The sequence below is a fragment of the Scyliorhinus canicula genome, chromosome 4 (genome assembly GCF_902713615.1).
Source record: "Scyliorhinus canicula chromosome 4, sScyCan1.1, whole genome shotgun sequence".
Classification (NCBI taxonomy): domain Eukaryota; kingdom Metazoa; phylum Chordata; class Chondrichthyes; order Carcharhiniformes; family Scyliorhinidae; genus Scyliorhinus; species Scyliorhinus canicula.
The window spans coordinates 128,292,390-128,306,487 of NC_052149.1; the positions used below are offsets into that span (position 1 = coordinate 128,292,390).

The following is a 14,098-nucleotide window of genomic DNA, read 5'->3' on the forward strand; positions in this document are numbered from 1 at the left end:
TGGGGACAGTGGAGACGGCATAGGGGGGAAACAATGGGCTCGATGGAGGCTCCATTAGGTGGAAATCATCGGTTCATCCCGGGGAACACTGATGGGGGATTTAGGGGGTGGCATAGGGTGGGCATCAGTAAAATGAGGGACCTGTTTATTGGCGGGAGGTTTGCGGGCCTGGGGGAACTGGAAGATAAATTTGGGCTCCCCCAAGGGAACATGTTCAGATACTTGCAGGTAAAGGCGTTTGCTAGGCGGCAGGTAGAGGGATTCTCTTTGCTGCCCTCGCGGGGGGCGATGGACAGAGTGCTTTCGGGGGTGTGGGTCGGAGAGGGGAAGGTGTCTGACATTTATACGGTAATGCAGGAGGTGGAGGAGTCGTCAGTGGAGGAGTTGAAGGCTAAATGGGAGGGGGAACTTGGGGAGCAGATAGAGGACGGGACTTGGGCGGATGCCTTGGAGAGAGTCAACTCTTCCTCCTCATGTGCGAGGCTTAGTCTCATCCAATTCAAGGTGCTGCACCGGGCCCACATGTCCGGGACTAAGATTAGTAGGTTCTTTGGAGGTGAGGACAGGTGCACCAGGTGTTCGGGGAGTCCAGCGAATCATGCCCATATGTTCTGGGCATGCCCGGCACTGGAAGAATTCTGGAAGGGGGTGGCGGGGACGGTGTCGAGGGTGGTTGGATCCAGGGTCAAACCAGGGTGGGGACTCGCGATTTTTGGAGTTGCGGTGGAGCCGGGGGTGCAGGAGGCGAAAGAGGCCGGTGTCCTGGCCTTTGCGTCCCTAGTAGCCCGGCGGAGGATCTTGATGCAGTGGAAAGATGCGAGGCCCCCAGTGTGGAGACCTGGATCAGTGACATGGCGGGATTTATAAAATTGGAGAGGGTCAAATTTGCCCTGAGTGGATCAATACAAGGGTTCTATAAACGGTGGCAGCCTTTTCTGGACTTCCTGGCTCAAAGATAGGTATCTTGGTCAATAGCAGCAGCAACCCGGGGGGGGGGGGGGGGGGGTTAGGGTTAGTTAATGCAATGTTAATATGTTTTGGTGTTCTGAATACTGTTTATGGTTGTTATCATTATTGTTGGCATTTTATTACGGTTCGTTGTTGTATAAATACAACGTTTTTCAATAAAAATTATTTTAAAACAAAACTCCAAATATCCACTTTTCACCACACTTTCAAACACTGCATTCCATTTTACTATAAAGTTATAATCACTTTTGTTACAACAACAATCATTGCGTAAAGGTTGATGCGGAATTCAGACAGAAGCCTTGGTGTGACAACTCACTGAGCACGTTGGCCAGTCCAGGGCAGATCAGCTATAACTCAAAGCCTGCAGTGGACCTAATGAGATCTGCGAGAGTGCTTGTAGGGGTATTACAATTGGTCTCCATGTTGTGACTATATCACACAATGAGGAAGCAATGTGTGCGACAGTTGGAGGGCAGATCACCAAATTAAGTAAGGAACCTTGACTGCTTCCATTGCCCTACAATCAGCTTACAGCTATATGATTCTCTCACAACACGGCAAACTCACCGGTTACCAGGCAATTGTGCCATAATACAGGGTTCCTGCATCGCAGAACATGTAACACTCCAGCACAATGCTCCTGTCGAATACAGCCATTACGTTGTCTCAATCTACAAAAAAGATAGCAATTTGAAGAGTCAGCATGTACACAACTCAAGAAAATTCAATGATTTACTAAAACACAAAGCAGAGAGTTGACCCTTTGTAAGTCCCTCAAACTCCTGAATTAGGATTTGATTCCTTTATCTTTCTGTAAATCTCTGCATTTGATGCAGGGTTTTTATTTTGTTATATGGAAACAACAGATTGAGATTACCAGGATCTCCATGGCAATCGGGTGCATCACTGAATCCCCACCCCATCTCCCCATTGTGCGAACTGAATCCCCACCCCATTGTGTGTACTGAATAACCACCCCATCTGCGCATTGTGTGAACTGAATCCCCTCCCCATTGTGTGAACTGAATCCCCTCCCCATTATGTGTACTGAATCCCCTCCCGATTGTGTACTGAATCCCCTCCCCATTGTGTACTGAATCCCCTCCCCATTGTGTGTACTGAATCCCCACCCCATTGTGTACTGAATCCCCGCCCCATTGTGTACTGAATCCCCATCCCATTGTGTGCACTGAATCCCCACCCCATTGTGTACACTGAATCCCCTCCCCATCTCCCCATTGTGTACTGAATCCCCTCCCCATTGTGTATACTAAACCCCCACCCCATCTCCCCATTGTGTACTGAATCCCCTCCCCATTGTGTGTACTGAATCCCCACCCCAGCTCCCCATTGTGTACTGAATCCCCTCCCCATTGTGTATACTAAATCCCCACCCCATCTCCCCATTGTGTACTGAATCCCCTCCCCATCTCCCCATTGTGTACTGAATCCCCTCCCCGTTGTGTATACTAAATCCCCACCCCATCTCCCCATTGTGTATACTGAATCCCCACCCCATTGTGTACAGAATCTCCTCCCCATTGTGTGCACTGAATCCCCTCCCCATTGTGTACTGAATCCCCTCCCCATTGTGTACTGAATCCCCTCCCCATTGTGTGTACTGAATCCCCTCCCCATTGTGTACTGAATCCCCTCCCCATTGTGTGTACTGAATCCCCTCCCCATTGTGTACTGAATCCCCTCCCCATTGTGTACTGAATCCCCTCCCCATTGTGTATACTGAATCCCCTCCCCATTGTGTACTGAATCCCCTCCCCATTGTGTGTACTGAATCCCCTCCCCATTGTGTGTACTGAATCCCCTCCCCATTGTGTACTGAATCCCCACCCCATTGTGTACTGAATCCCCACCCCATTGTGTACAGACTCTCCTCCCCATTGTGTGTACTGAATCCCCTCCCCATTGTGTACAGAATCCCCTCCCCATTGTGTACAGAATCTCCTCCCTATGTGTATACTGAATCCCCACCCCATTGTGTACTGAATTCCTTCCCCATTGTGTGTACTGAATCCCCACCCCATTGTGTGTACTGAATCCCCTCCCCATTGTGTACTGAATCCCCACCCCATTGTGTGTACTGAATCCCCACCCCATTGTGTGTACAGAATCCCCACCCCATTGTGTACTGAATCCCCTCCCCATTGTGTGTACTGAATCCCCTCCCCATTGTGTGTACTGAATCCCCACCCCATCTCCCCATTGTGTACTGAATCCCCACCCCATTGTGTGTACTGAATCCCCACCCCATTGTGTACTGAATCCCCACCCCATTGTGTGTACTGAATCCCCTCCCCATTGTGTACTGAATCCCCACCCCATTGTGTACAGAATCCCCACCCCATTGTGTACTGAATCCCCACCCCCCTGTGTGTACTGAATCCCCACCCCATTGTGTACTGAATCCCCACCCCATTGTGTGTACAGAATCCCCTCCCCATTGTGTACAGAATATCCTCCCCATTGTGTGTACTGAATCCCCTCCCCATTGTGTACTGAATCCCCTCCCCATTGTGTGTACTGAATCCCCACCCCATCTCCCCATTGTGTACGGAATCCCCTCCCCATTGTGTGTACTGAATCTCCTCCCCATTGTGTGTACTGAATCCCCACCCCATCTCCCCATTGTGTACTGAATCCCCTCCCCATTGTGTACTGAATCCCCTCCCCATTGTGTGTACTGAATCCCCACCCCATCTCCCCATTGTGTACGGAATCCCCTCCCCATTGTGTGTACTGAATCCCCTCCCCATTGTGTACTGAATCCCCTCCCCATTGTGTACGGAATCCCCTCCCCATTGTGTGTACTGAATCCCCACCCCATTGTGTACAGAATCTCCTCCCCATTGTGTGTACTGAATCCCCTCCCCATTGTGTACTGAATCCCCTCCCCATTGTGTACTGAATCCCCTCCCCATTGTGTGTACTGAATCCCCACCCATTGTGTACACTGAATCCCCTCCCCATTGTGTACTGAATCCCCACCCCATTGTGTGTACAGAATCTCCTCCCCATTCTGTGTACTGAATCCCCACCCCATTGTGTGTACTGAATCCCCACCCCATTGTGTACAGAATCTCCTCCCCATTGTGTGTACTGAATCCCCTCCCCATTGTGTACAGAATCCCCTCCCCATTGTGTGTACTGAATCCCCACCCCATTGTGTGTACTGAATCTCCTCCCCATTGTGTATACTGAATCCCCTCCCCATTGTGTACAGAATCTCCTCCCCATTGTGTACTGAATCCCCTCCCCATTGTGTATACTGAATCCCCTCCCCATTGTGTACTGAATCCCCTCCCCATTGTGTACTGAATCCCCACCCCATTGTGTACTGAATCCCCTCCCCATTGTGTATACTGAATCCCCTCCCCATTGTGTACTGAATCCCCTCCCCATTGTGTATACTGAATCCCCTCCCCATTGTGTACTGAATCCCCACCCCATTGTGTACGGAATCCCCTCCCCATTGTGTGTACTGAATCCCCTCCCCATTGTGTACTGAATCCCCTCCCCATTGTGTACGGAATCCCCTCCCCATTGTGTGTACTGAATCCCCTCCCCATTGTGTACTGAATCCCCTCCCCATTGTGTACGGAATCCCCTCCCCATTGTGTACTGAATCCCCTCCCCATTGTGTATACTGAATCCCCTCCCCATTGTGTACTGAATCCCCACCCCATTGTGTGTACTGAATCCCCTCCCCATTGTGTACGGAATCCCCTCCCCATTGTGTGTACTGAATCCCCTCCCCATTGTGTGTACTGAATCCCCTCCCCATTGTGTACTGAATCCCCACCCCATTGTGTGTACTGAATCCCCTCCCCATTGTGTACGGAATCCCCTCCCCATTGTGTGTACTGAATCCCCACCCCATTGTGTGTACTGAATCCCCTCCCCATTGTGTACGGAGTCCCCTCCCCATTGTGTGTACTAAATCCCCTCCCCATTGTGTACTGAATCCCCTCCCCATTGTGTGTACTGAATCCCCTCCCCATTGTGTACTGAATCCCCTCCTCATTGTGTGTACTGAATCCCCACCCCATTGTGTGTACTGAATCCCCTCCCCATCTCCCCCTTTTGTGCACTGAATCCCCTCCCCTATGTGTGCATCACTGAATCCCCGCCCAACTCCCCATAATGTACACCGCTGAATCCCTTACCCATAGTTTGCATTATTGAATCCCTGCCCAACTGTGTGCATTACTGAATCACCTCCCCATAGTGTGCAAAGACTAATATGGACAAACAAATCCTGCAATGGCCTGGTGCCCGAACCACAGGCAATTCTTAATGAACTCAGAACTACCCTGCCAGTATTCAGAACTACACCGGGTCAATCTCCCCTGCCAGCATTCATAACTACACCGTGTCGATTTTCCGTGACAGTATTCAGAACTACACCGTGCCGATCCCCTGTGACAGTATTCAGAACTACACCGTGTCGATCCCCCGTGACAGTATTCAGAACGACACCGTGTCGATCTCCCCTGCCAGTATTCAAAACTACACCGTGTCGATCTCCCACGACAGTATTCAGAACTACACCGTGTCGATCTCCCACGACAGTATTCAGAACTACACCGTGTCGATCTCCCCTGCCAGTATTCAGAACTACACAGTGTCGATTTCCCCTGCCAGTATTTAGAACTGCAGTGTCGATCTCCCCTGCCAGTATTCAGAACTACACAGTGTCGATCTCCCACACCAGTATTCAGAACTACACTGTGTCGATCTCCCGTGACAGTATTCAGAACTACACCGAAGGGCAGCACGGTGATGCAGTGGTTAGCACTGCAGTCTCACGGCACTGAGGTCCCAGGTTTGATCCCAGCTCTGGGTCTCTGTCCGTGTGGAGTTTGCACATTCTCCCCGTGTTGTGCGGGGGTTTCGCCCCCACAGCCCAAAGATATGCAAGGTAGGTGGATTGAACATGCTAAATTGCCCCTTCATTGGAAAAAAGTGAATTGGTTACTCTAAATTTAAAAAATACTACACCATGTCAATCTCCCCTGCCAGTATTCAGAAGTACACCGTATCGATCTCCTCTGCCAGTATTCAGAAGTACACCGTGTCAATCTCCCCTGCCAGTGTTCAGAAGTACACCGTGTCAATCTCCCCTGCCAGTGTTCAGAAGTACACCGTGTCAATCTCCCCTGCCAGTGTTCAGAAGTACACCGTGTCAATCTCCCCTGCCAGTGTTCAGAAGTACACCGTGTCAATCTCCCCTGCCAGTGTTCAGAAGTACACCGTGTCAATCTCCTGTGGCAGTTTCTTTCTTCTTTTAAAAAAAATTTGAGTGCCCAATTCATTTTTTCCAATTAAGGGGCAATTCTAGCATGGCCAATCCACCTAGCCTGCACATCTTTGGGGAGAATGTGCAAACTCCACATGGACAGTGATCCAGGATCGAACCTGGGACCTCGGCGCCGTAAGGTGGCAGTGCCAACCACTGCGTCCAGTTTTAACTGCACTATGCCGATCTCCTGTGGATGTTTCCAGAACTACACTGCGTCAATCTTTCATGCCATAATTCAGAACTACCGTGTTGATCTCCTGTGCCGTATTCAAAACTACAACGTGTGGACCACCTGTGACAGCTTCCAGAACTACACCTATGCCAATCTCCTGCCGGGATTATCCAGAACTACACCCATATCAATCTCCTGTGGGGATTATCCAGAACTACACCATGTCGATCTCCTGCGGGGATTATCCAGAACTACACCCATGCCAATCTCCTGCGGAGATTATCCAGAACTACACCCATGCCAATCTCCTGCGGGGATTATCCAGAACTACACCCATGCCAATCTCCTGCGGGGATTATCCAGAACTACACCATGTCGATCTCCCGTGCCAGTATTCAGAACTAGTGTCAATCTCCCGTGCCAGTATTCAGAACTACAGTGTCAATCCCCCGTGCCAGTATTCAGAGCTACACCGTGTCAATCTTCCCTGCCAATATTCAGAAATACACCGTGTCAAGCTCCCCTGCCAACATTCAGAAATACACCGTGTCAATCTCCCCTGCCAGTATTCAGAACTACACAGTGTCAAGCTCCTGTAGAGATTATCCAGAACTATACCATGCTAATCTTCCATGAGGATTATCCACAACTACATCATGTCAATCTCCTGCAGGGATTACCCAGAACTACACCAGTCAATCTTCTGGAAGGATTACCCAGAACTATACCGTGTTGATCCTCTTGGGGATTAGCCAGAACTACACATCAATCTCTTACGGGGATTAGCCAGAACTACACGTCGATCTCATGCGGGGATTATCCAGAACTACACCATGTCGATCGCCTGCAGGGATTTTCCAGAACTACACCATTTCGATTTCCTGTGTGGACTAACCAGAACTACACCATGTCTGTCTCTTGCGGAACTACACTGTGTCCATGTCCTGTGGAGATTATCTGAAATGACACTGTGTCGATCTCCAATGACAGTTTCCAGAACTACACCGTGCCTATCTCCCGTGGGGCAGCACCGTAGCACAGTGGTTAGCAAAGTTGCTTCACAGCTCCAGGCTCGATTCCAGACTTGGCTCACTGTCTGTGCAGAGGTTAAACGTCCTCCCCGTCTCTGCGTGGGTTTCCTCTGGATGCTCCGGTTTCCTCCCATGCTCCAAAGATGTGCAGGTTAGGTGGATTGGCCATGCTAAATTGGCCTTAGTGTCCAAAAAGGTTAAGTCGGGTTACTGGGATAGGGAGGAGTGGGCTTCAGTAGGGTGCACCGTGTCGAGCTCCTGTGCCAGTATTCAGAACTACACCGTGTCGATCTCCCCTGCCAGTATTCAGAACTACACCGTGTTGACCTCCTGTGGCAGTTTCTTTCTTCTTTTAAAAAAATATTCAAGTGCCCAATTCATCTTTTCCAATTAAGGAGAATTCTAGCGTGGCCAATCCACCTAGCCTGCACATCTTTGGGTTGTGGGGGTGAAACCCACAGTATGGCGACCATATGCATCTGTGTTTGAAGGGTGAAAGCATTGGCTGTTTGTATGGCTTTAGTGAAAAAGACAAACAGGATGTTGTGTTACATTAGAGTAGTAAGAAGTAAAATACTGTCACTAACTCTCTGCAGCATGTGTCAGACCTTGTATGTTACCACTGGTATCCACACTGTCTGTGGGCCAGAACCAGTTTGTTATTTTCTGTTTTGTCTTTTGCTACAAAGCAAATTTGGAAAGGAACTTTGCTCTGTAATGATTCATTGGCAGATAAATCCGAAATCAGAACGCTAAGATCTGACAGCATCTATAGTTTGAGTATATGAAAATGAATGGAAACATGGGTTTAATCTTAATGTGTAGCTACAATCACACCCTCCATTGTTGAAATGCTTGCACGCCCTGCATTAAAGTGCAAATTCGAATCGCACTACAGAAACAATAGGAGGAACAGAGCTTCACACGGGTCACAATTCTGGGAAGTGAACAAGAATACCAGAGTGTGAGGTAACATCGTAACATTTACAGTGTGACATTGGTCTAAGATGGATTGCATCAGGATAATGCAGTCAAAGTAGCCCCTCTATCAATAGCATTTCCCAAAAATACACTTCATGCTAATTTTGGTTGAACCAACACAGACCTTGATAACCAACTCTACCCAGTTGCAAGTGAATTCCAAATTAAATTACAGAAACATGAATGTCAGCACAGTGTCGTATTGGAGTCACAGGAGATCGAGAGGATGTAGCTCTGGATAATCTCCACAGGAGATGGACAGGATGTAGCTCTGGATAATTCCCGCAGGAGATTGACACGGTGTAGTATTGAAAACTGTCACAGGAGATCAACAGGGTGTAGCTCTGGATAATCTACACAGGAGATTGACACCATGTAGTTCTGGAAACTGTCACTGAAGATCGATACGGTGACGTTTCGGATAATCTCCACAGGAGATGGGCACAGTGTAATTCCGGATAATCCTCACAGGAGATAGACAGGGTGTAGTTCTCGTTCATCCATGCAAGAAATCAACACGTTCTGGATAATCCCCAAGAGGATCAACATGGTGTAGTTCTGGATAATCCCTACAGAAGATCGACATGGTGTCGTTCTGGATAATCCTCACGGAAGATTGCTGGGGTGTAGTTCTGAATACTGGCACAGAACATTGACACAGTGTTGTTCGGAATACTGCCCGGAACAGCGACACGATGTAGTTATGAATACTGGCACGGAATATCAACACAGTGTAGTTATGAATACTGCCTGGAACATGGGAATGGTGTAGTTATGAGTACTGCCGGGAACATCGACATGGTGCAGTTATGAATATTGCCCAGAACATAACACGGTTTAGTTATGAATACTGCGTGGAACATCGACTTGGCATTGTTCTGGAAACGGTCACAGGAGATCAACATGGTGTAGTTATGAATACTGCCCAGAACATCAACACGGTGTAGTTATGAGTACTGCCCGGAACATCAACACGGTTTAGTTATGAGTACTGCCTGGAACATCAACACGGTTTAGTTATGAATGCTGGCACGGAACATTGACATGGGGTTGTTCTGGAAACGGTCACAGGAGATCGGCATGGTGTAGTTCTGGATAATCTCCGCAGGTGATTGACACGGTGTACTTCAAAATACTAGCATGGGAGATCGGCACGGTCTAGTTTTGGAAACTGACCTAGCAGATCTTTACAGTGTAGTTCTGGAAAAGCACAGTAGATCGTCCGGGTGTCATTCTAGAAACTCACAGGAGATTGACACTGTGTACTTCCTGAAAACCCCCGACATGAGATCAACAGTGTCGTTCCAGATAATCTCCGCTGGGGATTGACCCATTGTAGTTCCGGATAATCTCCGCAGGAGATTGACACGGTGTACTGGCACAGGAACTCGACACGGTGCACCCTACTGAATACTGTTCTGAATAATGGCAGGGGCGATTGACATGGTGTATTTCTGAATACTGGCAGGGGAGCTTGACACTGTGTAGTTCTGAATACTGGCAGGGGAGATTGACATGGGTGTAGTTCTGGATAATCCCCGTGGGAGATTGATATGGGTGTAGTTCTGGATAATCCCTGCAGGAGATTGACATGGGTGTAGTTGTGGATAATCCCCGCAGGAGATTGACATGGATGTAATTCTGGATAATCTCTGCAGGAGATATATATTCCTTAATATAACTGCTCAAGAACTCTCTTCTCCCCAGACCTACATGCCTACAAATGGGATGGGGGTTTCCCCTCATTTATATCCACAATGCAGAAGGGGGCTCTCACTTGGGACTGCAGACCATGGGGAAGGGAGCACGCGCCGTGGGCATGTCAACAATGGGGGAGGGGGTCGCTTCGGCAACCCCGCCGCTCCTCCAGGTAGGGGGTCCCTTCGGCAACCCCGCTGCTCCTCCAGGGAGGGGGTCCATTCGGCAACCCCGCTGCTCTCCAGGGAGGGGGTCCCTTGGGCCGCCCCTCCACTCCCCCAGGGAGGCGGTCCCTTGGGCCACCTCTCCCCTCCCCCAGGGAGGGGGTCCCTTGGGCCGCCCCTCCACTCCCCCAGGGAGGGGGTCCCTTGGGCTGCCACTCCCCCAGGGAAGCGGTCCCTTGAGACACCCCTCCCCCAGGGAGGGTTCCATTGGGCCACCCCTCCCCTCACCCAGGGAGGGGTCCCTTGGGCCACCCCTCCCCTCCCCCAGGGATGGGGTCCCATGGGCCACCCCTCCCCTCGGGAGGGGGTCCCTTGGGCCGCCACTCCCCTCCCAGGGAGGGGGTCCCTTGGGCCGCCACTCCCCTCCCAGGGAGGGGGTCCCTTGGGCCGCCACTCCCCTCCCCCCAGGGAGGGGGTCCCTTGGGCCGCCTCTCCCTCCCCCCAGGGAGGGGGTCCCTTGAACCGCCTCTCCCCTCCCCCCAGGGAGGGGGTCCCTTGGGCCACCACTCCCCTCCCCCAGGGAGGGGGTCCCTTGGGCTGCCACTCCCCCAGGGAAGCGGTCCCTTGAGACACCCCTCCCCCAGGGAGGGTTCCATTGGGCCACCCCTCCCCTCCCCCAGGGATGGGGTCCCATGGGCCACCCCTCCCCTCGGGAGGGGGTCCCTTGGGCCGCCACTCCCCTCCCAGGGAGGGGGTCCCTTGGGCCTCCCCTCCCCTCCCCCAGAGAGGGGGTCCCTTTTGCCTCCCCCCCGCGCGCGCTCTCTTTGACCACACCCCCAGGGGAGGGACTTCCTGTGGCCCCTCCCCCGGGCGCTTTAGGCCGCTCCCAGATCCCATCCCTCAGGGGTCCCTCCATTATCTCCCCCTCCCCCCCACTGCCCTCTCAGCGCCGCCCCGGGCTCAGGCTGGTGAGTGGTTGCTGAGCCTCGGCGCAGGTCGCTCGGACGGGGGTTCGGTGTGAGTCCCGGTTGCCGGTATCTCTCTCTCTCTCTCTGTGTCTCTGACTCACCCTCCTCACGGCTCCGCTCTGTGACCGGACACAGGCCGTCCTGGCGCCCCGCACCGCGCGTGCGCCGTCGCGCGGAGCCAGGACACGTCGCTTCCGGCTCAGAGCGGACATTTCGTCGACAGGACTACGCTTCCCAGAGTGCACTGCGCAGAGGTCATTGGCGAAGCGGGGCGCAGATGCCGCTTTCCAGACTCCAGCACGTGAAGATGAGAGGCACGCCTGCGCACTGAGACCAATCCATGAAGTTACTGAGTGTCGTTGTGGGTTGTTATTCTTGACGTTGGTGTCTGTTGCCAAGATACTGGAGCCACTGGTCATCATGGGATTATACAGCAGCCTGCAGGAAGGTTCAGCTAGTGACGAGATCGTGGGTGTCTTGAAGCCATCTAGTCAAGCTTGGGGGCAGCTACAACCTAGAACGTTTGATCTTCCAAAGGCTGCCTGGCTCCAGCTATTTTACCATATAGATAATCTAGGATACAAGACTGCATTCCATCCTGAGAACATGCCCAAGCCAACAAAGCTGCCTCTGTTCAATGAGGACGAACAATACCTGGGGGCTCTGCCTTTGAGATGACTGCCACATTTATCATTTTTGGCCACTTAGGATATACCCATAATGGACACAGACAGCAAAGATAGAAATTGTTGAGCTTCTTGATAGATGTAAGTCGTCCATGTTTCACATCCATGCAACAAGATGGTGAGAACACAGGCTCCATCAGCTTGGTCCTAAGTGTCAGCCTGATTTTATTCCATGATTGCTTAATGAGTCTACCAAAGATGCTGGCTGAATTCCCTGTGTGTATCAAGTACCCCATTGTCCAGTGCTGAATCTGAGGTAGCAAAATTTACTAACCCCTTCCGGCGGGCTGTTCCGTTCATGTTGTACATCATATATGCTTTGATTTTTTTTTTAGCCTCAATGACAGATGTCATCTCAAGTCAATCCTTATTGTGTGTTTCGCCTTTACCAAATGATGTCTATACTGCTTCACCGACGAGTAAGCTCAGTGAATTCCAAGGTTCACCAACACCAGAATTGTCACTTCCTGGTAAACCATTGGTGAGCAGCAACCGTTCCAGCGATGGTGGTGAACTGCTGGTATTTAGCACCATTACTTGTGCAAGGGTGTTGTTGCTTGGCAGGCCATCATGTTTGGAACTGTGAAATGTTTCAGGGGGTGTACCTTCACTCTGCCACTGATGAGAGAGTGGCTGGTGTCTCAATCTGTGTTGTGGCAGGTCCAGGTGTGGAGAAAACTGGCACCTTTTGATGATGACCTGGTCAAGTTGGTATCAATGCCCAGACCTTGGGCGCTGCCATGATACCGTCAAGCGATGTCTACCCTGAAAGAAGCTGCTGCTGATGCAGAGTTCATTCCGGTCACAAAGCTAAAGTCTGTTCTCATTGGTGTTGCCTGCTCCATGATGACCGAGATACTTTGACCATGAGTCACTGTCTGGCCCAGCCCATGCATCAGACTCACCGAGAATGAATAACCTCTCACTATTTGGAATGTCCCCCAGTACATCACCTGGGGAGTTGTAGAAATGCTCTTTGCCGACTTCCGGTTGCGGCTATGCGGAGCTAAGCCGCACGTTCGGCAGCTCCCGGCAGGAACGGACTTTTGGGCTTTTTTTAGGGCCCTCAGCGGTACCTATTCGACGATTCCCGACGTGGGAAGGAGTCAGCAGTAGTTCCCCATCGGGATATGGCCTGGACCAGGAGTGGGGTAAGCAAGAGAGCGGTGGCAGCGCCTAAGAAAAAGCGAGGGAAGAAGCACAAGATGGCGGCCGGCGGAGACCTAGAGGAATGGAGGCAGTGGGCGCAGGAGCAGCAGGAGACTCTCCAGCGCTGCTTTCGGGAGCTCAAAGTGCAGCTGCTAGAGCCGTTCAAGGCTTCCATTGACAAGCTGCTGGAGACTCAGACAGCCCAGGGTGTGGCAATCCGGGAGATCCGACAGCAGGCCTCTGAAAGAGAGGATGAGGCCTCAGCCCTCGCGGTAAAGGTGGAGATGCATGAGGCGCTCCACAAAAAGTGACAGGAGTGGTTCGAGGAGATGGAGAACCGGTCGAGGCAGAAACATTTGCGGATCCTGGGCCTCACGGAGGGGCTGGAGGGGTCGGACTTGGGAGCCTACGTGGTCGTCCTGCTGAATTCGCTGATGGGAGCTGGGTCCTTCCAGGGGCCCCTGGATCTGGATGGGGCCCACAGAATACTGGTAAGGAAGCCCAAGCCGAATGAGCCGCCACGGGCGGTGCTGGTGCAGTTCCACCGGTTCGCTGACCGGGAGTGTGTGCTCAGGTGGGCCAAAAAGGAGCGGAGTAGCAGGTGAGAGAACGCGGTGGTGCGGATCTACCAGCACTGGAGTGCGGAGGTGGCTAAGCGGAGGGCCAGGTACAACCAGATGAAGGCGGTGCTAAACAGCAAAGGAGTGAAGTTTGGCATGTTGCAGCCAGCGCGTTTGTGGGTCACCTACAAGGACCGACACTTTTACTTCGAGTCCCCGGAGGAGGCGTGGGCCTTTGTGCAGGCTGAGAAGTTGGACTCAAACTGAGGGTTGGGTGCGGGGGTCTGTATGTAATTGTGTTATTTTCTGAGGGGGGGCTTTCTGTTAAATGCTGGTTCTGTGTGGTTTTCAGGGCGGACAGGGCACTGTCTTTTTGCGTGGGTTCGGTGGATGGGCTCGA

The 14,098-nt window shown here is 51.6% G+C and overlaps 1 protein-coding gene across 2 annotated transcripts in view; it reads right to left on the bottom strand.

The window, feature by feature from the left end:
• Positions 1-11,509, bottom strand: part of zbtb37 (zinc finger and BTB domain containing 37) — a 53,097-nt gene extending 41,588 nt beyond the window's left edge. For both annotated transcript variants that reach the window (XM_038795186.1, XM_038795187.1), the window contains exons 1-2: positions 11,405-11,509; positions 1,540-1,643 (exon numbers count right to left, since the gene is read on the bottom strand). The gene's annotated coding sequence lies outside the window, so the exon portion shown is untranslated. The remainder of the gene's footprint in view (positions 1-1,539; positions 1,644-11,404) is intronic.
• Positions 11,510-14,098: the final 2,589 nt, after the last annotated feature.